Genomic DNA, 27,016 nt, shown 5'->3' on the forward strand with positions numbered 1-27,016 from the left:
GGGGCATGTGACACTGTGGCATGTGCGTGTGACCTGTGTCACTAGGGGGTGTGTGGCACCGTGGTTCGTGGCTTGTGTCGCTCAGGGCTGTGTGGTAGTAAGGGGTGTGGCACCGTGGCACGTGTGTGAAGCCCGTGTCACTAGGTGGCGTGAGGCACCAACGGGCATGTGGCACCGTGGCACGTGTGGCCTGTGTCGCTAGGAGGCATGTGGCACCGTGGCACGTGCGTGCCCCCGGACGGATGGACAGACGGGGTCTCTGGGAGCCGAGTGAAGGAGCAGGAGCTCCCCTGGGGGGGGGGCGGTGAGGGAAAGGACTCCCCTTGGCCACACTGGGACATGGCATCCCCTCCACCCAGTCTAGAAGTCAGTCGCTCTGAGGCGACTTCCTGTCGCACCCCCAGATGCTCTTCATGTCCGTCCTTCCGCACAAACGAGGAGGGCCCCCGTCCCTGGCCAGGGTCACCTGTGTGGCCCACTGGTCTGAACCACTCCAGCGCACCCCTGCTGCGACTCCCCAGGGCACCCGGCCTGGCTCCCCCCCTCCCCGCCCCACCCCATCTTGAACTGGGGCCAGGATGTCGGTGGGGGCCCCCCCGCAGGCCCCGCTGGGCTACAGCCTGAGGAGCTGGGGACAGCCCTGTGTGCTGGGCACTGGCCCCCCAGGGAGTCCCCATTCTGTGACACTAATTGCTACAATTAGCGGGAGAAAGGCCTATTAGATCAGTTTCTTCCCCTGGCTGAGGCCCGGCTGCTGGGGAGGGCCAGCCCCAGCACAAGGCTTTTCGGAGGAGCAAAGACCCTTCCGCAAATGAGGCCACATTTAAATTGCAAACAAGGGCCTCGCCCAGCCCCAGCAAAGGCTTTAGTTGGGCGGACCTAAGTGTGAGGAGTGGGTTGGGTGCCGACTGGGCCTTCTGAGCTTTCCTGGCTGACCCTGGGTCATCCGGACTCCAATCCCCCCCAATCCCAGTCCTGCCCCGGCCGGCCGGCATGGGGGTACATGGCGCCGGGAAGGAAGGACTCCCTGCCCTACACGGGCCTGCTTGGAGGCAGGACGCCGCCTCCTCCTGGAGCACATCGCAAACCTTCCGGCCCCGCCGGCCACACACGGCCACTCACTTGCCCGTCTGCACTAAGAGGCGCTGCTGAGAAGGCCCTCCTGACCGCTGTCCAGGCTGCCTCTGATCCTGCCCAGCCACGCTCGCCCACACCGGGGACGCTTTGCGTCCGCGGCTGAAGCCCCAGGGGCCAGCCCGTGGGATCACGGGCCTTGAGGCACCCCCCGCCTGCCGTCAGACCACTGGCCCAGGAAGGGGTTGCCCCATGTCTCTCCCTGAGAGAATGGGGCCGGGGGTGCCGGCTCTGGTGGCCTCCGGGGCCGGAGCAGAGAGGAGCCCTGTCCCCAAAGCTGGCCTCAGGCAGGCCCTCACTTGGGGTTAGCCCCACGGGGCCCTGGGGAACGTCTGCAGACAGTTTTGCTGATCACAAGGTCGGGGGGCTACTGCTGTCTCCTGGGTGGGGGCCAGCAGGCCGCTGCCCGCCCTCAAGGTGAAAGTCCCCCGGCAGAGCACGGCCCGGCCCCACGCGCCACCAGTGCTGCGGCTGGGAACCCCTGGCCTGAGGAGCAAGGACCCCGTGGCTGCTTCCTTTCTGTTCTGAAAATGGACGCACACTTTCCTGGCCTGGCCTCTTCCTTTGCTCCACACATCAATGAAGCCATTCAGCTGCGGTGCAGACCCCACGAGGAGACCCCGGCTCTCGGGAGGCCTCCCTTCTTGGGGGGGGGGGGGCAGACGCGGGGACTAGAAAATACCAGAGGGCAGCCCGCATCTGTGGGGCTGGCAGCCCAGTGCTGACCTGGGGGGGGCTCCCGGGGCCCCCCGCGGGGGCGGCTGGCAGGGCTGACAGGCAGCGTTTCAGGTGAGACCAGAAAGGGGAGGAGGAAGTGCCCAGGGATGAGGCAGCCAGGCGGAGGGGGCAGAGGAGGCTGGCGCGCGGGCCCCGAGGCACTTGGCCAGTTTGGGAAAGAGGCGGGAGGCTGGCGTGACAGGAACGCGGGAGAAGGACAGTGGGCAGGGCGGACCTTGTAAAACCTGATGGAATCTGAATATGATTTCCTAGAAATAGAAACCACTAGAGGGTACCTGGCAGCAGAGTGACGGGACAGCCCTCGTTCCTTCCTCCTTGGCTCTGGGGACTTGAGTGCACAGGCCGTGGGCTGAGTCCCTGAGACGCGGCCCCCCTTCGAGGGTCGGTGGGAGGCAGCGCTCCGCTCCGCTCCCTGCTTTTCCATCCCCTCTCCGCTCCCCCCGCGACCCGCCGCCCGCCTCCACCCGCCCGGGACGGCCGCCCGCGCCGTCCCCTTGCTACACGGTCGTGTGCGTGTGCCCTGGTCCCGCACGGGCAATCAGCTAGCTCGGGTGGGTGGCGGTCGTTTGAATTTCTGGACAGAGCCGTGGACTGAGGCCCTCACTGTCTGGCGTCGGTGCCACTCAGCGCCGTGTTTGCGCAGGTCTCCGGTCCGTGAAGTGTACATCGAGTCCTCGCCCCTGACCACAGCGCCGGTGCCAGGTCCCCACCCCCGGCAGGGCCGGCCCAGCGCGCACACACAGCCCCTCGTTGTTCTGCCGAGAGCCGCTCTGGCTGTTTACCCGGGAGGGAAGCTGCTGGGCCGCAGGTATTCAAGATTTTATTTGAGGAAGCAGAGCTGGAAGGCTGTCCGGAGCGTCTGCGCCGTCTCGCACGGCCACCTGCAGCACACAGGGACGCTTGTTTCCTGCGTCGCTGCCGGCACTTGGCAGGATCCCACTTTCTAATTCTTCTCTCACGAACAGCCCCTCGCTCTCGTCTGCGCCTCTGATCGCTAAGGAGCCGCCGTCGCCTCCCCCCAAACCCGCCCACGGCCAGCTCTGCCACTTGCCTGCCGTGGTCGGGCTCCCTGTCCTCCTGTCCGGTCTGCGGGACGGCCGCGTGTGCTGCGGCCACCGCCGCTGATCGGTTTTGTTTCAAGTGTCGCGTCGCCGGTCATCAGTGACCTGGGCAGAGTCTGAGACGAGCCCCGGCTCAGAGGCACCACGAAAGGACTTCACCACAACCGACTGATGCAGCAGAAACACTTTATTTGCGTGGACTCAAGTCTGTGACGTGCACGTTTGAAGTTGTGTTTTCTGGGTACCGCGTTGCACACCCCACCCACCCCACCCGCGCCCCCTCCCCAGGCTCCCAAGGCCTGGAGGGGACTCTCCCCCCACCGGCCTGCTGCCCTGCCCCCCTCCCCCCACTGCCCTAGTGACCAAGCAGCAACTCTGCTGTCCGTTCGGAGGCTGCTTTTCCCAGGCAGCTCAGGCAGGAATCCACATTCTGGTTCTTCCACTTGGGGCTAGTTTCCCCCACTCGTCCTCCGCGGGGGCCACGCGGCGCCACCTCGGTCTCGGGCCACCTTCCTCTCAGGCAAGGCTGCCTCTGGCGTCTCTGCTAGGCCGGTGTCCCCCGCCGCTGCTGCTGCTGAGGCTTGGAGCGGGCGCCGGGGTCTGCGGGCACAAGGCCTTCTCTGTCCTCCTGCCGCGGGGTGCACTTGGTGTTGGCAGAACTTTTCCTGTCACGCACGTTTTAGAGTCTGTCTGTCCAGTTCCTCAAAAACCCCAACTGGAAGTTTAAGCAGAGCTGCACTAAAAGATCTGGGCAAACCCTGACCCCTTTCTCATGCTGAGCTGCCCCGTCCAAGAGAATGGACTGTCTCCACATCATCTTCCCTCACATCCTTCAGCAAAATTTTTACATTTTCTCCATAAAAGTCTTCTTTGTTAATTCCTGACCGGGCTTAAGTGTCGCTGCTGTAACTTCTATCCTGTTACTCACTCACACTGGCTCAAGTGCTGGGGGGGGGGGGGGCATCGATCTTCTATCCCCAAACCTTTGCTCTCGCCTCTTTTCCATTCTGCAAAACTTGGCTCTTTTCCACGCAGCTCAGCAGTTCTCAGGGCGTGGTCTGAGGACCCCAGACAGCCCCGGAGGCCTTCGCCCAAGGTCAAAACCACTTTCATCCTAATACTCAGACGTTATTTGCCTGTTCTGCTCTCACTCTCACAAAGTTAAAGAGTTTCCCAAAGGAAGCGTGACCCGCCGGAATCCATGCCGGGATGGCCCTGGGTTCGGTTTTTCATGTTTCTCAGGTTTAGCTTCTGAGGCGCTAACGACCCACCCACAGATCCAGCCCCCGTGAACCACGTGCTCTGGGGACTTCAACACTCTGTCCGAGAAGCAGAGGCTTCTCGTCTTGGGACGGGCGGTTCCCTCTCCTGAGCCTCTCCCTTGGCTCTGTTCCCTTCCCTCATGGGAGGGCAGGGGATGCCTGTGGTGGCCCCCTGTGTCTTGTCCCCCGCTGGAAGGGACGGAGACAGTCTGCTGAAAAGCCGGTCGTTGGTACAGAATCTGTATCACGTCGGGGCCTCTCGTCCGGGCTGGCTAAGTGCTATCCCCCCCGCCCTAAAATCGTGCAGAGGCCTGGAACTGTGTAATTTTCTGTCTCTACTGAGAGAACCATATGGTTTTTCTCCTCTGGTCTCTTAACGTGGTGAATTACACGGGTAGAGTTTCTGATATTGGATCATCTCTGCATTCCTAGGAGAAATCCCCCTTGTCAAGGATGCTGTAGCCCACTGCTGCACTCAGTGAGCGGACAGTGTGCGTGGGACCTCGGCGTCCACGAGGGACGAGGTCATAATTTCTCGTGCTCTCCGTATTTGAATCTGGACATGCTCTGATTCCCAATTTAAAAGATCCCTCTAGCTGGAGCATAAATCCTGAAACAGGCCCACTTTTCTCTTTAACATGTTTGGAAACACATTAAAATAGAACCGTAATCAAGCAACCCAATCCTTAAATTTTTCTCCCAGTGAGTATCTGGAAAACAGGTGCAGAGATGGGTCATTTGAGACACCATGGAAATCTGGTTAATCCTGCCTGCTTTCCTTCCCCAAGTCCTGCAAGGCTGTGCATCAGGCTCTCAGCGGGGGGGGGGGGGGGGGGTGCAGCAGAGAACAGAACAGAAAAGTCCCTCCTGGGAGTCTCGGTCCATCACGGGCACTGCAGTACAGAGAGGGACCGGCAAATGTACCCAAAATGCGAGCATTCCTGTGCTAGCACCGTCCTTCTGTCCCGGGTGGCTCTCTGTCCGTCTAGGCAGAGCTCTGGCGTGGAGGAGCTCGTGCCTTCCACGGCCAGAACCGTCCTGCGGGAAGAAGGCACTCATCCCCGCCTCGCAGAAAAGGCAGTCTGCTATGCTGAGAACACTGGGGTCGGGGCTCAGGGGAAGCCAACTCCCAGGCTGTCCCCCACTACCGTTCAGACTGAGAGCCGTGACTCCAGTCCTCGACTCCAATCCCGGGCGTGACCAAGACTTCCATTCCGCACTCCCCTCCCCTACTTAGACCCGTGATTCCAAACCCCAACTCCCAGCGGACTGTGACTCACAATCCCCACCCCAACGAGAAACCTCCGTTCCAACTTCTGACTGGGTTCCCCAACTCGGACCCCAAACCCCAGCCCCGATCTCGGAGTCGGACTCCCCACCCAGACCTGACTGGGAACCAGCACCTTCCAGAGCGCCCAGTCCTGACTCGGAACCACCACTCTGGCTCGAATCCCGGGAAGCCCCCCGACCCGGACCCCCTCCTCCCACCTCGAATCTAACTGGGACTCTAGATCCCCCACCAGCACCCCCCCCTCACAGCGCAGCCCAGTCCCGGATCCCGGCTGGGATCTTGGCTCGGAGCCCGCCCCCAGCCCGCCCCCAGCCCGCCCAGCCGCGAGTCTGCCACGTCGGCAGGAAGGCGGCCTCCCCGCGCAGACGCAGATCGCTGCCACGACCCGCACTCGGACCACCACGTGGACACGGATTCCCCACCGCGAACTCCCGCCTTCACTCGGGCAGACTGCCCGGACCCCGCAGCGGGAACCCCGAACCTCGGAATCGGAACGTCGGACCCAGACGGATTCCCGACGACGCAGGACCGCGAGACTGGACCCCGGCAACGCTCCCGGGACTCAGAACCGCGGGCGGACCCCGGATCCTGGCTCCGATCCCGGGACTCAGAACCGCGAGACTGGACCGCGGGGCGGACCCCGGATCCTGGCTCCGATCCCGGGACTCAGAACCGCGAGACTGGACCGCGGGGCGGACCCCGGATCCTGGCTCCGATCCCGGGACTCAGAACCGCGAGACTGGACCGCGGGGCGGACCCCGGATCCTGGCTCCGATCCCGGGACTCAGAACCGCGAGACTGGACCGCGGGGCGGACCCCGGATCCTGGCTCCGATCCCGGGACTCAGAACCGCGATACAGGACCGCGGGGCGGACCCCGGACGGCCACTCCAACCCCCAACTCGACACCACGAGGCTAGACCGCGAGGCGGACTCCGGACCCCGGCTCCGATCCACGACTCAAATCCACGACGCGGGACCGCGAGGCGGACTCCGGACCCCAGCTCCGACCCCCGACTCTGCTCCCCGAGGCTGGGCCACGGGGCGGACTGCGGACCCCAGCTCTGATCCGCGACTCGGAACCACGATGCGAGGCCGCGGGGCGGACTCCAGGCACGGAATCCGACCCGGACTCAAAAACACGAGGCGGACTCCAGGCGCGGAATTCGACCCCCGGATTCGGATCCGCAAGGCAGGACCGTGAGGGCGGCTCCAGATCGGACCGGGACTCGGAACCACGACGCAGAACCGCAGGGCGGGCTGCAGGCGCGGAACCGGGTCCCCGGACTCGGAACCACGACGCGGGCCCCGCCCCGCCCTCGGACGCTGGACCGGGACCCCCGCCCCGGGCCGGCTCTCCCGGAGGCCCTGAGCGGAGCGCCGGCCCCCGCCCGCCGGACGCAGAGCTCACCTCGGTGCGCCGGCGGTCGCCTGGTCGGCCCGCGCCCGCAGCGCTGGGGGAGCTCGGCGCGGGCGGGCGGAGGGTGCGGCCGTGCCACGGCCCCGACGACGGTCCGGCCCCGCCGAGAGCTCAGCGCCGACTGCGCGGCGGGGCGACGGTCTGCCGAAAGCCTCCGGCCGCGCCCGGACCCCGGCTGACGTGGCGGCTGCCCGGCCGCGGATTGGACGCGCCCGCGGGGGGGACTGCCGCGTGCCGCCGCGCTGATTGGCCGGGCGCGGAAAGCAGTGTGTCACCCGCTGCCATTGGCCGAGAGGGATGAGGGCCGATGCCACCGGGGTTTGGATTGGCGGGGCGGCCAGAGTGCCACGTGCAGCGCCCCACCCCACCCCAGCCCGCGCTGCAAACGTCCACGCACCCGTCCGGCCGCTGGCGCGCGTCCACGCCCGCAAGGGTGCCCCCGGCACACTTCCAGCCCTCCGCACACAAACGGCCTCTGCGGACCCTTCCCACGCAGGTCCACGCGGGCAGGCGGGCAGGCGGGCAGGCGGGCAGGCTGGCGGCCTCCCACCTCCCTCTGGGGACCAGGCAGGGCGCGTCCGCCGTCCGTGCTGCTCTTAGGGCCTCTGCTACGGACGTCCTGTTGTTCACCCCTTAGGAGACCTGGAGACGAGGGTGCCCACACTCTCACAGGCGGGATCCTGAAAGGGAGGACCTGCCCAAGTCACCCCAGAGGAGGGGCCCCCAGGGGTCAGCTTCCCACCTGGACCGCTACAGTTCTCAGGGCAACTTCCTTCTGAGGATCTTCCTGAGCCTGGTGGAGGGATCCGCTGTCTCTGGACTGTCTTCCCTACTGTCCACACACCCACCGATCCACCCACCCACGCATCGGTTCATTTACCTACCTACACCTGCCCATCCAACTCCCACCAACCCTCCCTCCTAGGAACACACCTATCCATTCCTCCATCTGCCCACCCACCCATCCAGCCATCCAGCCACGCACCCAACCAACCATCCATCCATGCATCCACCCATCCATTCTCTCCACTTATCTTCTGAGCTCCTCCTGGGTGCCAGACACTGCCATAAACACCAACAATCTGTAACAAACAGCCATCAGGAAGTCTGTCCTCATGGGGATCTCACTCTACTGAGATGTCCATGTCCAGGGCAAGTCAGACCTTCTGTGAACTCAGTATTTTTTTCAGAAGTTGTTACCCCCCATTGTCCCCCAACCAGGGTTGACTTCAAGGGAGGGGGGAAGCTGGAGCCAGCCAAGCAAGAAGCCAGCCCCACACCCAAGGCAAGCAATAAGACCATTCATCTCAACTGCTCTGCCTGAAATACGTGTCTACACAAAGAGCCAGAAATTTCTCCAAGGGTGACTGAGTCTGCTTTTTCTTTATGGTTCAGCCTGGAGCAGAAAGAGGGAAATGGTGTTGTCTTTTCACATTGGTCATTCCTCTGTCCCCTGACCAGCCCACGGGAAGGCTGTACATCAAGCCTAGGTCGGGACATTTGACAGAGGCTTCACCACCTTCCTACCACAGTTACCTGCCCAGCCTCCCTCTCCCTCCTCCCCCCGAGTGACCACTGGTCCCCTCTGCCCGGTAGAGAATAGCAGGGAGGGACTGGAGTGGTGGCCCACACTGTACAGCCCTGGGTTTCCTACCTGGGAGGGAGAAGGGATGCTGCCAGCCTTGTGCAGCTGTTGACACAAGAACAGGAGGACCCACCGGCCAAGCAGGGGTCAAACAGGAGGCTGATGGCAGCCTCGGGCACTGCCCTGGTTCTCGCCGCTATGAGCCAGTGGTGTAAGCCTCCAACCTCTGCCTCTTGTGGCCTTCTGTGCCCTTCAGTGGGAGGCGAAGCCCCTTTGCCGGACATTCTCCAGGTGTGTCTGTTTCCACTTCCCCAGGGATGTCAGGGGAGTGGGAGCCCCAGACCCTCAGAGTGATTTCACAGATTTCCTGCCTCCGTGGAGTTTATATTCCAACAGGAAAGACAGACAAGAAGTTTTCAAGATGCTCTGGACAATCTTCTGTGTCAGAACACACTGGTCCCAGGTGATTCTGGGGAGCTGCGTCTTCTTTCCAATAGCTGACCTCTCTAGTCTTTACTCATGAACGTCAGCTGTTCCCCAACTTTTTTTTTGGATTCTGTTTGTTATCCAAGGCCTTTGAGCATGGGATAAAAAGCCACTGAAAGCCAGTCTGCTTAAAATGGTGGTCCCCCTTCCAAAAGAGTGAGAGTGTTGACTGAGATTTCACCTTGAAAACGGATTTTTTTTTTTAATTGTGAAAATGGAGTTGATCCACTCTGAACAAAATTGGGGTTCTTGTTGTGTGGTTGGGGGGCACATCTCCTGGGCGTCCAGGTTCCTTTGTATGTGTTTCCTCGTGGCTGTGCCCCACTGAGCCCTCCAGTCTCGGAGCCTGAGATCCTACACATGTGGGTTTTCTCCCAACAGACAGCCTCGTGGTGAAACTCCACGGACACGGCATCTTGAACACCCGTGGGACCGTGGGACCGTGTTCTTGGGGCCGTGCTTCGAGCCAGGCCGAGGAGCCTGCCACAGCGGTCAGGGAGGATGGTTCGGAGTCCCGTGCGGGCCAGTCCTCAGCCCTCACCCCCTCGCCGCACATGGGGCGCCGTCAATCAGCGAGTGCCGCCCGAGGGCCCCTGTGCACCTGTTCTGTGCCCACACAGCCCCCCTCCCCTGCTCTAGTCCTTTGGGGGAGACACAGAGGAAAACATTCCGAGACTGAGAGGGGTTTGTTGTCTCGTCGGGAGACAAGAGACACGTGGGAATTGGCTGGAGAAGCATGTGAGGCTGGGCGGACCCCAGGCTGGCCCGGGGGATACCGGGGGGCTGCCAGGAGTGCTGGCGGGGGCGGGTGGGGGCAGGCGGCTGGAGCTGGCTTTGGCACATCAGAATTCAGGAGGGGGGTGGTGGGCTCGGCTAGCTTCCGCCTGAGTGGGGCTGGGGTCCCTGGTGAGCCCAGGCCAGCCTGGGGCCTCTCCAGTCCTGGAAACCCCGGGATATGGCTCGGGACTGCAGGCGGGAGCAGGGCACAGAGCCCAGGCACCTGGCGGCCTCCACCCCAGCTTCCCGTGTGACAGAGGGCATCTGGCTTGTCTCAGCTGTGCGTGGCAGGGCTGACCTAACGCTCCTTGCGCTCCCTCCAGCACTGATGCTCGGGGTTCAGAAGGTCCCCTCGCAGGCCTCTGCCCCGAGTGCACGCACGCACACACGCGCGCACACACAGCTGAAGAGAATTAGGCTCAAAACGTCCACTCGGCTTTTCTCTTGATTCCGAGGTATTTAGAATGGGGGTGGGGGATCAGGAGAGGAAGTCGCTGAGCTAATTCTCCTGCGTTGGCCAACACAGAAGTGCAGATGGGGCCCAGAGCCCCGGGTGTCCCAGCGGGGGCGGGGAGGGGGACACAGCAGCCCTTCTCCCAGAGGGCAAGGCAGGAGGGAAGGACTGGGTGGGAGCCCTCACCCGAGTGAGGGGACATTGCAGGCCCTGGCCGGGCTCTCGTCTGGGCCGTGGTTCACCCCCCTGCTCCCGCCACCGCGCTCCCACCCCCGGAGTCGAAGGGCGGAACCGTCTTCAGACTCAGCCAGGTTCCCAGAGAGCTGCTTTCCGCTGAAGCAGAGAGGCCCAGGGCCACGTGGCCGCCTCGGCACCCTCTTCCCAGGCAAGGTCCTTGCCCTGAGCTGCTCTCGGAAGTGGACTGGAACGGGGAGGGGGCTGAGGGCCCCCGGGCACCCCTGAGTGACCGGTGCAGTTGCCGAGGCGCCTGCTGCTCGGGTCAGCCGGTGCATGGGACCACCCGTGTCCACGTCCCCAGAGCCAGCGGCCCCTCCACACCGGCACACACACTTGCACGCACACCACTGCGGCTGTCCTGGGTGAGGTCTCCGGGAGTCCTCGTGGCCATCCAGCTCCTCTGCTGGTCGCAAGTCTCTGCAGGCCCTGCTTCCCATGTCCCCATTCCAGAGTCCTCCTCCTGCTGTGGCCTCCGTGTGCCTTGGGCCCCCGCCTGGGCCTTCCCTCCCCGCCGAGGGCTCTGGGCGTGCCGGCCCGCGGATGGCGCCCCGCTGTCACTCAGCCCTGACCCTGGTACCCCACCTCTCTCCCCCCACAGATCTGCCTCGCACCCACGGGCGGCACGCCCTCCCCGCTGCGCTCAGAGCGCTCGTCTGCCGCTCTCCCTGCCCTGTGCTCCCCACGTTGGAGCGGCTCACCCCCAGTGAGGAGGGGCAGACTCCGGGCCGCACTGGGCTTTGCCGGCCATGGCGGAGAGGAAGTGCCGGGGAGTGTCTCTGGGAGCTTAGGGGAGAGTGGTGGCGAGGGCATCCCTTCTCCCTTCTGGAAAGACCACTCCGGCTGCTGAATGGACAGAGCATGGGGGAGCGGAGGTGGGAATGGGGAGGCAAGGAGGTCTTGCCCGTAGCGAGAACTGCCGCCACCCTGTGAGGGAGGCAGGAGGGCTGGAGGACGTGCCGCCCGCGGAGGGGCTAGAGGCCGCCAGGCAGGGTTCCCATAGGAGGTGGCTTTGGCAGGACCCTGGGGCTGAGGGCACGGAGGGCTTCAGGTGGCCTAGGAGGGTGTGGAAGGAAGCTGAAGAGTCGGGGTGGGGGACAGGATTTTAGGAAACCTACATCGGAGGTCCGTGCCCGCCCTCTGTCGCGCTATGGTACCAGCACCACGGCTACGGGGCATGGTCACCCCTCTGGCGTGGCTTATCCCGGTGCCTTTCCCCAGCTTAACTTCCCAGCGTCCAGGGTGGGACACAGGGCTCTGACTGTTGCGTGTGACCAACATGAGTCCTGTTTCCCCTGGTCCCAGTTCCGTGACAAGCTTGGGCCCCCACAGGACCGCGTCTCCCAAAGCAGCACAGCAGGATGGATCGTGGAGCAGGACCGTTAGACCATCACGCTGTGTCGGCCCCGGCTGTCCCCACCAGCAGATTTGCTCTCCTGCCCTGGGGTCAGCAGGAAGGGGAGGCCCAACGGGTGGGGGGGTCGTGGGCCCGGGCGCTCCTGGTGAGTGGCGGCGTGGGGTGTGGGCCGCTTCCCATCGAGAGGGCAGCTGTGCCTGGTGTGTGTGTGTTTCGGCCTTGTACAGCCAAGCCGTGATTAGCCGACCCCGATTCTCCCAGAGCCCCTGCTTCGATGCGGGTTAACTCAGCAGCTGTCTCTGAGCACCTGCTTGGGGCCTGGTTGGGTGCCAGGCATGGGGGGTGGGAAAGCAGAGGGAGCTGGGCCCTGCCAGACCCATTGCCCGGAGAGTCTTTTCTACCATCACCTTCCAGAGGCAATTCCTTCCCTCCGCGTAGCGCCCCAGGGCCTGCCTGTGCCCCACTTCCTGCCCAGGCTGGCCCTTGGCACAGACGCCCCTCGGCTACAACTTCCCCAGCTCTCGGGGCGGGATGGGTCCAGGCCTTGGAGGACGCTGGCATCGCCAGGCTCCTCCCAGAAAGAATTTCCATAATCTCCCAGGTTCTGGGAAAAGTGTCGCTAGGAAGCCCCGTCTCCAGTGCCCTGGCAGTGGTCCTGGCGGTGGTTGTGGGTTGCTTCTTAATGTCAAAGGACCTTCCCCGACAGTTGGGTGAGAGCAGATCCTTGCAGAGGACACGTCTGTCCTTGGCTCTCTGCCTGTAGAGGGCAAGGCTACTCAGGGGGGCCAGCAGGCCTCGGGGAACGGGGGGCATGAGCTGGCCGGCCGTGAGAGGCTGTGGGGAAGCGAAGGAGGACGCACTTGTTGAGCCCAGGGGTTCGGAGGATGGGTGGGACTCGGACAAAAGAGACAAGAATGAGGAGAAAGGGGCTCTGGGGCACCCATCTGTCTGGGGTACCGTGTGGCCGTGTGGTTTTCAGGTCTGTCCGTGAGGCTCTGAGACACCTTCCTTCATACGATGGAGCTTAATTCCCTCTCCTCGATATTTTTTTTCGGACTTAGTCATTTGCTTCTGATCAATAGGCCATGGGGACAATGTCCGAGACCACCTCCCAAAACGGGGACATAAGAGGCATCGGAGCTGCCTCCTTGCTCTCCGGCTGGGATCCCTCCTCCCACCATGTTGGGAGGACGCCCAAGCAGCAGGGGTGAGGGACGGCAGCCTCCCACGCTCGGCCTCACGAGCCCGCCAGCATGGCGGGGGATCCTCCATTCCCTGTCAAGCCATCCAGTGGCCACAGTCCTGGCCGACATCCCAAGGGCCCCTGAGACAGACCCACCCCCAGAAACCACGTGAGACAATAAACATCCATTGCCTGAAACTGTGACGTGGTCGGGCCGTCTGTTACACCGCAACAGCTCCCCGACTTGGCTGCCCGGGCTGGGTTCAGTCTGGCCCCTGACAGGGTAGCCAAGAGAGCTGGGCCCGCCTGTCCGCTCTTACCAGTGGGCGGTGGCATCTGGGCACAGGGGAGAGAGCTCCGTGCACAAGCCTTGTTTCTGCTTTCCTGGGATTTGAATTCCGCCCTCCAGGCCGGCAGCCGCTCACCTGAGGGGGTCTCTGGGCAGCAGGGAGGCTTTGGGGCTGGAGCTGGGGAGAGGGGCCGGAATCTGTGACCGTGAGAGAGGCTAGTCGCTAGAACGTGGCGTGGCCCCTGTAACAGATGACTCCCGTCTTCCCCTGAGAACACGCAAATCCAGTTCGCCAGCACGTGGGCAGGACGGAGGGCGCTCGCTGCCTGCCTCTCCTGAGGCTGGTGACCGGCTGCCCTACACCACCAGGGAGCCTCCAGGGAGCCCGGATGGGGCCTCCGTGGCCAGGGTGCCTTTTTGTCTGTCTCTGAGCAGGTCCCCACTGACCCGTTGCCCAGCCCGCCTCAAAGGGCGCACACCCGAGGCCGGCGGGCACCCTCACGGTAGTGGCGACTCTCCCTTCCCGCCTCCTTTCCAGCACCCCGCCCTCAGGGGCCGGCAGTGGCCAGCCCATTCCTCTTCCTCAGGGACCCGCGGCCTGTGGGCCCATGGACTGACCTCGACCATCTCCGTGCAGGCCTCCTCCACGACGAGGGCCCCGAACACGGGGCTCGGCAGCCAGCTCTGTCTGGGTTAGTTTTTTGTGCCCCGGCTCGTGGATGACCACCACCCCCACCGTTAGCCATATAACGGGAACAGGCCCATCAGAGTGATGGCAGGAGGCCCTGTGTGGGTGGACAGTAGCCCCGGGGACATCGGGACAGGGGGAAGCCTGGCCTGTTTTAGTTAAGCGACAGTGCACAGTGACCCCTGTGTCACACCCAGTCCAAGCAAGGACTTTGTGACCGTGATGCCTTCAGTCCTGGCAGCAACCTGCCGTGGTGATGGGGACCCCGGGGCGGGGAAGGGCCAGGGACAAGTAGCAGATATGAATGCTGAGCTCTGCTCTTGGGCCCCTTAGGACTGGCTCTGTCCGTCCGTCCTTCCCTCTCTGCCATGTGGCTTCTAGGCCTCTCAACCTGCTCGGGCAGCACCGTCGCGGACACGGTGCTCATGGGGCGTGAAGGCGGGCGTGCCTTTGCCCCCATTCCCGGGTGCCGACCCCGCATGCATGGCCCCATCTTTCCTGCAGCAACTCTCGGGGCCCAGTGTGGGAGGGGTCGCCCCTCAGCCAGCTCCCCGACAGGTGCCAGGCCCCCTGCCTCCCGAGACTCCCCCAGCAGAAACCCCTTGCTCATTGATTGTTCCATTTGGACACAGTGCTTTTTCACGGAACTGGGGGTGACCTCAGAGTGTCTCCTTGGCAGGGAGAGGGCCACTCCCGGGCCCGGGCTCACTCACCAGCCACAAATCAGACTGGCCTTGAACTCGTTCTCAGCAGAACCTCTTCCTTCCTGGGGTCTGCAGCCCACCCCCTGCACCCCAGCATGGCCAGGCTGAACTAGGCAAGGCAGTGAACCTGAGTTTCATTTGGGTGAGGGGTCCTGGCCGGCATTTCCGATCTACCCCTACTCCTCCCCAAATTCCTGGGGAGGGCAGGGTGGTGAGACATGGGGTCAGCATTGGCCCAGGTGGTGTCCCCCAAGGGCATCTGTTGGGAGACACCAGGTGGCCAGCAGCCTGGAGCCTCAGCCCTCAGCCTCGGTCTACATGCAGGAGGTGAGGGCTTTGTGCGGCTGAGCTCCAAGGAGACTGGGGGGTTTGGTCTCAGATGGGGGCTCAGTCTCCTGCACCCTGTTCCTTCCCCGGGTCCATGGCTGGGGCCGGAGTCCTCGGGACACGTCGATGGCTGCCAACAGTTTGCAGATGTGACATGTTCGGAGCCTGGCAACAAGGGCGGCTCCAGCCGCTGGAGAACGTGGCTGGAGTTACATCCACACCAAAGCACCCCGTCACCTTTCTCTGCTTGGAGTGTAATCTTTTTTTGGAAGCCTTGCTGGAAAATCTGAATCTTGTGAGCCATCAGCTGTTTATAATCAGAGAAGCATATGTTTAAAAGAGCGGAGGGGCCTTATAAACTCCGTGTGCAAATTACCTTTGGGGCTGCCTACCCCGCACCCCCCCCCCACGGCTGCCATCCCCGGTGAGGGGCTCGGCGCAGAGCGCGGAGTGAGCGGTGACCCCGCGGTGGCATGGGGTCTGTTTAACTTTAGTCACGTCGGCTTGGCCCCGGAGCGTGGGAGCCTCCATCTCGGCAGCACGGCTTCCAGAACCCCCCCGCCCCCGCCCTCCCCCCAACCCCAGCTGCACAGGACTCCTGCTCTGCCTGTTCCCGGGCCTTCACCATGAGAAATGTCCAACCTGGGGGCCGTGCAGCAGGCCATGGTAGGAGCTCGGCCCTCCAGGCCAGCGGGGGCCTCCCGGGCCCCCACACTGCGGGGCCGCTCAGAGTCGGCGGAGGGGGAGGGTGTGGGGGGGCCGCCGGGGGGCCTGCTGGCTTGTTTGTCTGGTGTTTTTAATTTTCGTTTCTGCACTAGCTGTGTTCGCTCTCCCTCGCTCGCTGTACAACTCATCCATTGAAAGTGCGGTTCGATCGTTTCTCAGATGTTCTGATCTGGGCAGCCGTCTGCGCTGGAGGTTCCGGAGCGACTTCGACACCCCTAAAAGAAACCCTGTCCCCAGTAGCAATGGCTCCCCGCCCCCATCCCCACCCTGCCATGCCCCAAGCCAGGTGGCCACAGATCTGTCTTCTATCTGTCTGGATCTGCCGGTTCTGGATGCTTCGTAGCGAATGGGACGCCACGCAGTCTTTTGCAACAGCATCGTTTTGTCTCACGACGTCCTCCAGTCCTTTTTTCCGCCGCAGGTGACAAGGCTTCGCTGCCTCTCACGGCCGGCCAGTACGCTGTGGGGTGGCTGGAGCCCGCTTCGTGGGTCCTCGCGTCCGTGGATGCGGATCCGGGCTGGTTCCACTTTTCAGCTGTTACGGGGAATGCCACTGGGACCGTGAGGTGCAAGGCTTTCGTGAACGTGAACTCTCACTTCTCCTGGGTCTGCCCCATGTCGCAGAATTGGTGGGTCCTACGGGAGCTTGACTTGGAAGCGTAAGGGACTGCCCGTCGACTTCCCACCGTGGCTCCGCCCTCTTGCCATCCCGGTCACAACCCAGGAAGGCTCCGAACCGCCCCCACCGCCCCCGCCCGCCTTGCCAACACCTGTGACGGTGGGTCAGGTTCACGCTGGGCATCTAGCGGGTGTGAAGCAGCATCTCATGGAGTTGACTGGTGGTTCGCCGATGGCCAGCGACATTGAGCACCTTTTTCTGTGCTCCTTGGCCACATGTATCTCTTCTTCATGAAATGTCTACGTAGATCCTTTCCCCGATTTTTATTGATCCCTTTATTATTGGGTAACTGGAGTTCGTGATGTATTCTAGGTACAAGTTCCTTATCACATATATTTCCCCCATTTTGTGGGTTGTCTTTTCACTTTCTTGGTGGTGTCCTTTGACTCACGATGATTTTTGGCTTGGATGAAGTCCAGCCTACGACTTTCTCCTCTGGAGGCTCGTGTCATTAGTGTCGTAACCAAGCGGCCATGCGCAGATCCAAAGTCACCAAAATTTATTTCTGCTTTGTTCTGAGAGCTGTAGTTTTAGCCTTTACCTCTGAGTTTGTGATCGAGGCAAGTTTGCTTCTGCGGAGGGTGCGAAGTAGGACCGTGGCTCACCCCGTGGCAGCCAGATCTAGCTGTCCAGCACCGTGTGTTGGGAAGGCCGTTTTCTCCGCCATCGAACGACCTTGGCACCATGTAGCCACCACTGGCATAGGCAGGGTGTTTCCTCCTGAGCCTGCTCTGTCCCACTCATCTGCATGTCTGTCCTTAGGCCGCTCCCGTGCTGTCTTGGTCACGTAGCTCTGTAGGTGGGCTTTGAAGTCAGGAAGCGTGAGTCCCGCAGTCTCCACAGGTGAGCGGCTTGCTGCCTGCGCCGGTCCCCTCAGCTGGGGCGGGGCCAAACCTCGTGAACCAGATTGTTCCTCCTTTGTCAAGACCGACTGGCAGTTCTGGGTCCCTCGAGTTTTCCCACAAACTCTAGGATCGGCTCGTCAGCTTCTACAGAGAGACCAGGTGGGATCCTGAGAGGGGTGACAAGCCCCGTAGATGATCCTGGGGACTGTCAGTATCTCAGTCACATGAAGTCTTCTAGTCCATGAACATGGGACATCTTTCCTTTTTGTTTACATCGTCTTTTGTTGATGCTGTGGGGTTCTGTGCAGCAGTGACCAGCTGCTGTCCTCCCTTCCCACCCACGGCTCCGGCCAGCCCCCACACTCCTATTCCCCAAAGCTCCCACGCGGCTTCCGGCCCTGAGTCCCTTCCCTGGGCTCCAGCGATACTCCGTGGCCCCAGCTCTGTGCTGGGCACAAAGTGTTTCTCAGGCCAGAGTCTCTTCACACCCTTGTCTGGGGCACCTACTGCCCTCCCCGCTCTTGGAGCGTCCTCGTGTCCCAGGCGGTTCTCCAGTTGTCCCCCACACCCAGGAGCTCTCTTCTTCATATGCCTTGGCCATCTCTCCCCCAGTGAGAGGGCCACCTCCAGACTGTGGCTCCCAGAGGCCCGGGTGTCTCTACCATCCCACCCGCTCTGCCCCCTGCGACTAGGCACGGGGCGTGGGAATCCCCGGAAGGTCTGCAGGAGTAACGAAACGGTTTCCGGGACAAGATCTCCCCAGCACCATCCCTCGTCCGAATGGAGATACAGGCCTTAATCCCGAGGGAGGCATCTTAGGGCCTCAACACCAGGACAAGAGGACTTCGGCAACTTACAAAAGGAACTTGATTTTTCAAATTTCCTTTCAACTCAAAGGTCTCAAACCTGGTCTGTAGAGACCCTAGAGAGGAGGGTCCTGGGGTTGCTACTCAGGAGGGCGCCTTAGCGGGGAGGCAGAACTGGCTTGTGGTAGTGTGGCTCAGGCTGTTAAGGCTCACCCGCGTCTAGCCCTTGTTGAGGCTGGATCAAGCTGTTTAGACCAAACTGGGTCACACACAGCTGGGATCCCCCAGCCTCGGTGGGGCTATCTCCCCTCTGAGAAATGAGAGACATACTCCCTGCTTTCCCCGCCACCCAAAAGCCAGGGAGGAGGCCAGCTCCTGGGAGGCGGTGGCTTGTGTCCTTTGGGAACCTGGGGAGGGGACGTGGTGCCTAGGGAGGGACCAGGGTCATCCGGTTCAAGCCATGAGTACTCCTGCTTCTCCTTGATGGTCCGTAGGTTCTGCATTCTGAGCACCTCTGTGAGCCAGTCCCTCTGCTGCGTGTGGCAGGCGGGGCACTGGTGCTCCCTGACCACAGGGCGGCCTGGCTGCAGGGACGGCACCACAGGCCGGCTGGGGCCCCAGCCAGAATGAGGATAACAGCACCCCAAAATAGTGGGGGGGACCTCAGAGTAGGGCCTCCAGGAGTCATAGGGAGGTGTTTTAGGGCAAGAAGAGGGTTCCCTGCCGGCTGCCTCCCCCAGGGCTCCAGGCCCACAGGTCAGCCCACAGCCCCCTGCCCCAGCGCCCACAGGCTCTCACCCCACCTCATAAGATGGGGTACATCAAGGAGCTCTGAGGGCTTTTGCTCCTCTTGGCATGTGCAGATGGGGTAGAAGGAGGCCCCCAGTGGGCGTCGGCCCCTCCCGGCTCCCCGCCGTGACAACCAAGGCCCGAGGCCTTCTTCGCCCTTCAGCAGCCATCTCCTGTGGCCAGGACACCAGAGGGACGGAGCTCCCAGGGCTTCTCCGCATGGGACTCTCTTGCAACCTCCTGGCACGTGTGGGGCATGTGCACTCCTTGTCCCTTGGAGAGCCTCCGGCTGGACGTGGAGAGGAGGCTATGGGGGACGTGGGAGGACTCCCCACTCTCCACCCCGTGAAGCTCTTGTCAGCGTGAGGTCAGCTCCCTCGGAAGCCCCTGGTTGTCAATGGGGTCGGGCTGGGGGATCCGGGAGGGGATGAAGAGCCCGAGGCCCTACGTGTGCGGTCCCAGGAATGGGGGGCAGCCGAGACCAGCCCCCTCCCCGCACTAGGAGCCACATCATAGAGCTTTGGCATTTGGGGATTTCACTTTAGGGAGGGATGAATGAGCGTCTGAAATCCGAGAGTCACCGGGACCCTGCCTGAGATGTGGCTTCTGTGGATGGAGCGTGGGGAGCCCCCACTCCTCCCGGCGCCCGGGGCCAGCCGGACCTGCATTCCGCTCCTCCTCCCGCCTTCTGGAAGTGCTCCCTGAATCACATTGTTTGCTGTGCTCCGGCGGGCCCTTCTGGGCTCTTCCTCTGCTGAGTGCCATAAAAACGCTCTAGTCATCTTTTCCGCTGTGGTTTTTATTGTTTTATTTTATTATTCCAGCTATATTAAGTTGGGAAGAGCTACAGAAATGGTTTTTTCTCCCCCAGATTCCAGAACAAGTCGTAGCCATCGTAGATTTTAATTAATCCCCCCCCCCCCACCGCACACACACGCCTATGTGTCCTCTGCACGGTCCTCCCTGCTGTCCCTGGGCGTGTCAAGGCCGAGAGCTGGAACAGGTCTCTGTTTCCCCCGCTCCCAGCCAGCGCGAGAAAAAAGTGAGCTCCCATCCTGGGTCAGCCCTGTTTCTGTAGGCCATGGCCACAGGCGCTGCTGGCCCCTGGCTGGGCTCGGCTGCCGTGGAAGCCAAGTGCAGGGTGAAGCCTGGGGAGGAGTCTGGGTTCTCTTGGCTGCCGGTAAGATTATCCATTAAATCCATATTCCCCACTGTAGAGTTCACGTATTCAGAGAATATCCCGTACTCTGGCTGTCTTACGTTTCTGCAGTATTGCTTCCAGATGGGCAAACACCCACTCAGAGCCCAGCCCTCGCAGATGCTAAGGCCCCAGTGCCGCTCACCACCGCGCCTTTGTTCTGTCCCTGATCACTTGGGGGTGGGAGTGCCAGGCCCGAGGTCCTGGGCTGGAGCCTCTGAAGAGACTCGGGTAACACAGCCTTCGCCGTGGGCCGCGGAGACCTCGTCCCTGACCTGTCCCATTGTCAGGGCCTGTAGGGCCACGGCCTGTCCCGGCCCCACTGAGCCCCGGCCCGGCCCCACCCATGCCGGGCTGCAGGAGGCCTTCTGTCCCGCCCATGCCACGGGGGTACATCAGGCAGGAGCCTGCTGGCGTTCTGCACCTGACTGGGATGGGGGAAGCCCACCCCCCTCAGGCAGCCCAAGCACCGGGGCCAGCCCCCAGGTGCCCTGCCCAGCCCCTGAGAGGCAGCCTGCAGGGCCATGGTCCTAGGCTTCCTCCCCACCCCCGTGGCCCCTCTGGTAAGCTCTGGGAGTCTGGGAGGCGGGCCGTTCTGTGATCAGTGGAGATGAAGGCCTGCTCTGTGCTGTTCCTGCTCATGTCAGGGTCCCTGGCCAGGCGCGGGGTTCTGACCCCATGAGGGCTCTGTGTGGATGGAAGGGCTTCAGCAGGGCAAGGGGCAGGCAGACGGGTGGGGGCTGAGGTGTCAGCCACGGACGGCTTCACAGAGACAGATTCTTGGAGGGGGAGACAGTGCAGGCGGACACAACGTGGCCAAGCTTGGTTGGTGAGAGAACAGGCAGAGACAGCAGGCTCAGGGCCTGTGCAGCACGGGGCGGGGGCCCAAGGCCTGGGCAGGGTCCGCGGTAGAGGGCCTCGAAGGCCAGCGGAGGAGTCCCATCGTCGTCGTTCAAACAGCAGCATTCCCTTCTTGAGCAAGAAAACAGACAGATGTGCCTTTCTTTCCCCCAAAAGTCTGGGCCCCAGGCTCGGAGCCCTGGTGCCCATACACATGTGTCCTTCCGCTTGCCCGAGTCTTGCCCGGAGCCTGGGCCTGTGTTGCACACACAGCCGTGAGGCATGGCAGCCCCGACGTGCGCCCGTGGTTGGTACAGGTGAGAGGTACCGGGAGGGACAGGCCGACGGCGACACCGGGCAGCTGGTGACCTTCCTGCACTCACGGGTACCGCTGGGAAGCTCTTGGCAAGGGCGCTCTGCGGCACCAGGCCCGACTGACACAGAGACGTTCGAGAGCTCAGGGGAGCCCGAAGCCGACAGGCCTTCTTCCAGAGGAGCCGGGGACCCTGGCAGGGCTGGGCCGGCTGTGTCTGTTGGCCAGGTGTGGACCGGCCTGTGGAGGTCAGACTCCCGTCCCTCAGCCACCTTGTCTGTCTTGGTGGCCGAGCCCGTTACTTGCTGCAATCCCGAGGGAGGATACGTCCATGTGGGGCCGGGCTGGGGTGGGTCTCCTGCTAGGGAGGGAAGCAGGGGGGCCCTGGACGTCCTTAGACATGCCGCTGCTCATCAGGGGTCCCCCTGGAGGGACGTGGCGAGCTGGCCCCGACCACAGCGGAGTGAGGTAGGCAGTCAACGGTCGGCTCCTGAAGCCGTTCCCGGGTCTTGGTGTCAGAGGAGTCCATGAACCCGGACTGTCAGAGCGGCAGAGGACCTCGCTGAGTCACAAACATCCCTGAACGCAGGCTCGCTTTCCTGTCGCTCGAGCCACATGGGCTGGCGGGGTGCGTGCACACGGGGGTTCCGGCCACTGTGCCAGCAGGAACAGCGAGCCCGGGGGCATAAGCGGAGGGACTTGGGGGACTCGTGACGTCACAGTCCATGCAGGGGGGACCTGGAGATCAGGACTGAAACTGGCTTTCCAGAGGGGCTCTGGTCCCGAGGCTGAGCTGGCCCGTGGCCCCCAACCACCCTGACCCACGCAGCTCACTGTGGGGATCCCCGAGTTTACACCCTGCCACCTCGCCCACAGGCCTGACATGGAGTGTCCCGGGGCGGGGGGGTGTCAGCCTGGGGAGCGTGAGCCCTCCCCTGCCCGGCTGTGGGGAAGCATCCGAGAGACTCATTCCCGTTCCCGTGAGAGGCTGGTCCTGTGAGCGTGGAGACTCGCATATCCTGGGGGTCGTATTGTTCCTGACGTACCAGCCCCGTGGCCTCTGCCCTCCCTGGCACCTTCTCACGGCCCCGCAGGTGTGGAGACTCCGGCACCGGCCTGGAAAGTTAATGGTCAGCCGGAGTCCCCGCCCCGCAGCGGCAGCCGCACTGGGAACCAAGCAGCCCTGGGGGCTCAGAGGGTGGGGGAGGGGTGGGGAGGTGCGGGGTGGGGGCTGGCAGGATGGACGGGGGAGGTGAGGGGGACTCGGAGGGTGGAGAAGGGGGAGTGAGGGGGGCCTGGAGGACGACTGGGGGAGGGGGTTAGGAGGCAGGAGGGGTCCTACAGAGCGCCCCTCTCTTCCCACTCACCCCCTCCTGTCGGCAAACCCTCACCCTGCAGGGGCCACTCCCAGCATTGTCCCTCAGACCCGGGGGCTCAGGTGGGCCCCTCAGCAGCATTCAAGGCTGTGCAGGAGGAGGGGGCTTCGGAGAGCCTGGCAGCTGGGCTGCAGCTCCCACTTGACTCTACTCTGTTTCTCCCAAACACTCAGTATTCAAAAGCCGGCAAAAAGGAGACTCTGCGGGGGCCACGGTGCAGTTCTTCCCTCCCTCCAGGCTTTCCGGCCCTTTCCCCGTCCTTCTCAAGAGCCATTACCTGTGCCGGGCCCCACCGGCCTCCACCGGCCCCCGCCGGGCCCCACCGGCCCCCGCCGGGCCCCACAGCCCCATTGGGCCTCACCGCCTGGGCTAGAGGCGGCTGGGGCTGGGGGAGGGGAGCTCCAGGAAGTCCCAGCCCTCCCCCTACCCTGTATTCAGGAAAGTTCCGCAGGCCCCACTGACTGGCTTCTTATTTTGTTCTAACCACAGGCTCTCAGAAGAGCAGAGGCAAAGGTCCCCAGGACAGCATCAGGGAGGGGAGAGGCAGGAACGCTGCCCTGAGGGGCCAGGGAACAGGAAGGGGAGCCTGTCTGTGGCCTGGGGGCCCAGGACCTATGGGTCTGAGTCCCCCCAGAGTAGGGCACACCTCCTCGGGGCACTTCTGGGGTCCTAGAGAAAGCACGAAACTTTGCTCCTGTGGGCGGAGGGCCGAGAAGGGCGAGTCCTCCGTAGAAGCATTTCTTACTTTGTTCTGTGGCAAGGGCATAGCCCCAGCGGCTCCTGCTTGGGGCTGATCCGGGCTCTCACGGTGAGCTCGGGGCTGATCCGGGCTCTCATGGTGAGCTCGGGGCTGATCCAGGCTCTCACGGTGAGCTCGGGGCTGACAGGCCGAGGAAAGGCCCCAGCCTGCAGGGTGGGGCTCCAGGCTGCCGTCCAGCCCCGGCCCCTTCCTACCACCACCTTCCCTCACGCAAGCACTCTGCGACCCCAGCAGCCCTGTGCTCAGCCTCCCTGCCTTGGGACTGAGGCCCCTTCTCACCCCTCCGTGTCTGCCCCTCCACCAACTGCCACCACAAGCTTTACGGGATTCAGCTCCCAGAACACGGATGCCAGGGAAGAAGGGCAGGGGTGGCTTGGCTCTGGGGGCTGGCTTGCAACGCTGCGAGGTTGCCTGTTAGGAGCAGTCAGAGGAATTCGGGACCCCAAGCCTAAGCACCTCCGAGCATGTGCCCAACATGGGCCACTGTCCAGTGCTGTGGAGGTCTGTCACCAGAAGGGCAGCTGCACTGAGGACCACACGGAGGTGGGGCTGCCCACCCGGTAATGACCCCACCCAGCCCCGGGAGGGTTATCTGCAGGTGCCGTCCACGCAGTCACTCCTCCTTGAGTACGTATGGGGGCCACCTCCATGCCGGGCGCCCTGGCACGTCACACCGACTCCCCGAGGCTCGGCTTCTGTGTCTCAGGCGGGCTGACAAGCCTCGTGACCAGAGATGAGAGGTTATGAGCACACAGAGGTAGCCTTCCCGAGAGGTGACAGTGACTGACCCCATTGTCACGCCTGGTACACGGGCTCCCAGAGCTGAGGGGACATGGACCTGGGAGGCGGTCATGGCTTTGCCGACCCTGCACTGACATGCTGACTGCCAGGCAGCTGGCCTTGCCTGCTGACCTCGGGGGCCCACCGGTGGCCCCCACAGCTGGGGCGGCCAGACCCGCAGCTCTAGGCCGTGAAGCACACAGCCCCACTTTGGCCGTGGCCTCCGGAAGCATGCGAATGTTCTATGTCTCCAGACATGGGAGGGCGGATGTGAACACACATGGGACTCTTGGCGCAGACGTGGGATCAGGTCACACACGTGTGTGGGTGCATGGTGCCTGACCCCTCTCACGCCCCTGGGAGGCGACAGCCTCTCCACCCGAACACACCGAGCCCCACGACCTCCCCAAACTTGCTCCTGAAACGACCCGTGTCCCTACCCTTTGGGGGCGGCTGCCGCGCAGAGCCGTGGGGGCGGCGGGGGCTGGCAAGGGGACCCTCCTGGTACCTTGGAGGGCACAGGGCTCTTTCAGATTGATCGTGTGTGCCGAGTTTAGTGGCTCAGGACAGGGCAAGGGTCCCTGTCGTGGAGTATCGTGACACAGGGTCGACGTCCAGAAAGGCTTGTGGGTGTCGGCTGGACTGTGTAGCCGGTGGATATGTCCACTCAGGCACACCGCCCCTGACTCAGCCGCCTTCCGGGGCCAAGCTGAGGTCGGGCTTCCTTCAGGCCAAGCCCACGCTGGCCTTGTGTGGGGACAGCTGAAGGCCAGGAGGAGGCCACTGGCCTTGGGAGAGCCTCCCAGAGCAGAGGCAGCCCCCTCGAAGGTCACCTGGCTGCTCTCTGCGAGGGGAGTGGGCCCCGGGGCCAGTCAGCGCCTGCTGTCGTCGGTTAACCCCTGCCTGCCAGAGCTCCAGGCTCCCGCAGGGCCTTTTCTCTGAGTCGCCTCTGTCGGGGACAAGAGTGGCTTCTCCTTGGCCCCAGAAAACGGGAGCTGAGCAGTGAGCAGAGGCAGCCCCTCCCTGGTGGCAGGCCTGGCTTCCAGAACCCAAGGGCCTCATGCCTTCTGGGGAGCTCCTAGCAGGAAGTCACACCCTTGGGACACTGGGGGTGGCTGTCCCTCATTTTCCTCTTTAAGTAGGGTCCGGGTGCAGAGAGAAGCCTTTGCTGGGCCTTGGAGGCCAGCATAGACTCCGCGGCCACCGGGGCTTGGTACCGAGGGAGAAGAGGGGGTTCTCCTGGGTTTCCCCACCCCAGAGGCCAAGCCAGGGTCCCCCTGCCTGGTCTCGGTGCTTCCCAGACAGTCCTGGGCCCTCGCAGAGGCCCCATCCAGATGCCAGGAAGGCGTTTTGTCTCGGGAAGCTTGTAAGGAGTTAAAAAGGCAGGGAGGGGCCAGCAGGGGCCTCTTGCTTCAGGTTCTTATTCTGAATGTCAAGAGACAAGCTGCCTGGGCCAGGCCGACTCCAGGGAGACAACTGGACAAGTTACAAAACATCCAGCAGCATCCACGACTAATTTCTTCCCCTGTTTGTCCTGCGGAGGAGGCCTGAGTTAAAAGGCAGTACTTTGGGGGTTGAAAGGCTCCCCGCGGGGGTCTGCGTGCAAGGGGACCCCAAGCTTTTGCAGCTTTTGTTCAAGGCAGCTAACAAGCCGGCTCCCGCTGGGTGCTTTGAGGGCCTGAGGCCGCCATTCCAGGGCCCGGCTCGGCCGCCCCTTTCCCAAGTGCCGGCCAATGGAGGCTGCGCCCAGCGTACCCCCATCCGCGGTGTGAGTGGAATTAGCAGATTGTATCAAGAAATATTTCTAGGGATTTACATTCCGGTGGTCAAGAGTCTTCTCGTGGCTTTTCTCCTACGTGCAGGGGTGGGAGGCACCCTGCAGAGTTGGGCCAGGGGGAGGCGGGGGCGGGCCTCGGGGGTCACCATCCTCGTCCCCACGGACCGATCAGGAGGACCCCTCCACTCGGCAGCAGACAATGCGAGGCAGTCTGCTCCGGGGCGGGCTGTCTTCCCCGACAGCCACTGGGGTGGCTGCCCCGGCGGAGGCTCTGAGGGGGCACCAAGCCCTCCCGGACTCATCCCTCGGTCTGTCCCTTCTGTCTGCCTTCCAGGTCCTTCCGAGATTTCTCTCCCTTCATCCAGCTCAGGGAGGCCGCAGAGTGGGCGTGCCTCGGGCTGGCTCATGAGACCCAGCTCTGCTGTCCGGCACCCGGCACAGGTCCAGGACCCCTCGGGGACACTCTCACTATAAGCCCGAGGGGTCCTGATTCATACCTGTCCTCTCCCCGCCCCCCCCGGGACACCCCATCAGTGACCGCCTCTGCGTCCACAGGGCCTCCTGGCCAACATCGTGAGGCACGGCCGCTGCGTGTGGGGGGCACAGAGCCCCCTGGGGTCCAGCGCAGCACAGGCCTTAGGAAGGCCCACACCCCGTCAGCACAGGGCTGATTCCTGAGGTCCCTGCGTGGGCTGGCCCGGGCAAGTCAGGCATGGGGGGTGGGGAACTGCAAAGCCAACACACCCTGTCCCCCAGAGCTCCCAGAAGACGTGACAGGCAGGTTGACAGGTGAAGAAAAGCAGGCTGGGTGAGGGCAGGAGAGGATAGCGGGGCCGGGGTGGGGCTGGGAGTGACTCTTCAGCCGGGGGTGATGGCTTCCCCATGGGGTGACAGCGGGCAGGGCCGAGGGAGGCCATGCTGGGGATGGGAGTGCCAGCTGTAGGGGGGTGCTCTGGGGCCGGGGAGGGCGCACGGCCCCAAGGGAGTGCTAGCGTAGGCCGAGCCGCGGCGTCCAAGCTCCGAGCGTCTGGGCAGCCCCGAGGCTGATGGAGGAGTCGGCCGTTGGGAGAGCCGCTGCGGTGCACCCCAGTTCTGCCCTGCCAGGGGCCGTTGTTGCCGCTGAGCCTGGAATGCCACA

General features: G+C 63.3%; 1 protein-coding gene and 1 long non-coding RNA gene across 3 annotated transcripts in view; one reads left to right on the forward strand and one right to left on the reverse strand.

The window, feature by feature from the left end:
* Positions 1 to 6,946, reverse strand: part of LOC122913253 — a 31,574-nt gene extending 24,628 nt beyond the window's left edge. The window contains exon 1 of the long non-coding RNA XR_006385711.1: positions 6,897 to 6,946. This is a non-coding gene — a long non-coding RNA (uncharacterized LOC122913253). The remainder of the gene's footprint in view (positions 1 to 6,896) is intronic.
* KCNQ1 (potassium voltage-gated channel subfamily Q member 1) overlaps positions 1 to 27,016 on the forward strand; it is a 304,912-nt gene that overhangs the window by 166,055 nt on the left and 111,841 nt on the right. The window lies entirely within an intron of this gene.

The sequence above is a fragment of the Neovison vison genome, chromosome 7 (assembly GCF_020171115.1).
Source record: "Neovison vison isolate M4711 chromosome 7, ASM_NN_V1, whole genome shotgun sequence".
In the NCBI taxonomy this organism is placed as follows: domain Eukaryota; kingdom Metazoa; phylum Chordata; class Mammalia; order Carnivora; family Mustelidae; genus Neogale; species Neogale vison.